The following is an 805-nucleotide window of genomic DNA, read 5'->3' on the forward strand; positions in this document are numbered from 1 at the left end:
CGAGAGTTAACTAGCGCCACACACACTTGCATATCTTGACAAGGCTTCCGCATTACCAGTGTCTGACACAAGGCCAAGGCCAGCAGCCAAGGCCAAGGCAGCCTAGCCAAGGCCAAGGCTAGCAGCATGCCATGCCACAGCCTTGGCCAGCAAGATCTCGTGCCAAGGCCTGGGCCAGTAGCATGCCATGCCATGCTATCGCCAGCAGTTTCCCATGCCAACGTGTTGGCCAGCAGCTTGGCATGCCATGGCCTTGTCCAGCAGCACGGCATGCCATGGCCTTGGCCAACAACATAGCATGCCAGGACCTTGGCAAGCATGGCTTGTCCCTCGCGTAATTGCCATCAGGTTTGGCTTTGACTTACGTACAAGTTGCCTTGTAAAATTCATGTCCTTCGGGTAATCGCCATTTGGTTGGCTTTGACGTGCGAATGAGTTGCCTGTGGTTTCCTAGTGGAAGCTTATTACGAAAAGTTTGTCCCTCAGAAGTTGCCTGTTTCGTTTGTCATTTACATTCGTGCTAACCGGTGCTTGCTCGGCTTCTCCAAATGTTTTTGCAAGTTCGTGGGGCTTCTCAATCCTTCAGGGTGTGATTCGTTTTGGGTGGCTGGTGCATAGTGTACGTCGTGGCGCATGAGTTGTGTTTGGTTTGTGCGAGCTGGACGGATCTCTGCCTATGCAGCGAATGCCACTGGCCCATTCCCGTATGTCCCTCAGGTAATTGCCTCTAGGTTGGCTTTGACTTGCCTACAATTTGCCTTCACTTCCCTAGTGAAAAGAGCCTTGCGAAAAGCATGTCCCTCGG

This window comes from Camellia sinensis, chromosome 13, assembly GCF_055761805.1.
Source record: "Camellia sinensis isolate YWXY chromosome 13, ASM5576180v1, whole genome shotgun sequence".
Classification (NCBI taxonomy): Eukaryota; Viridiplantae; Streptophyta; class Magnoliopsida; order Ericales; family Theaceae; genus Camellia; species Camellia sinensis.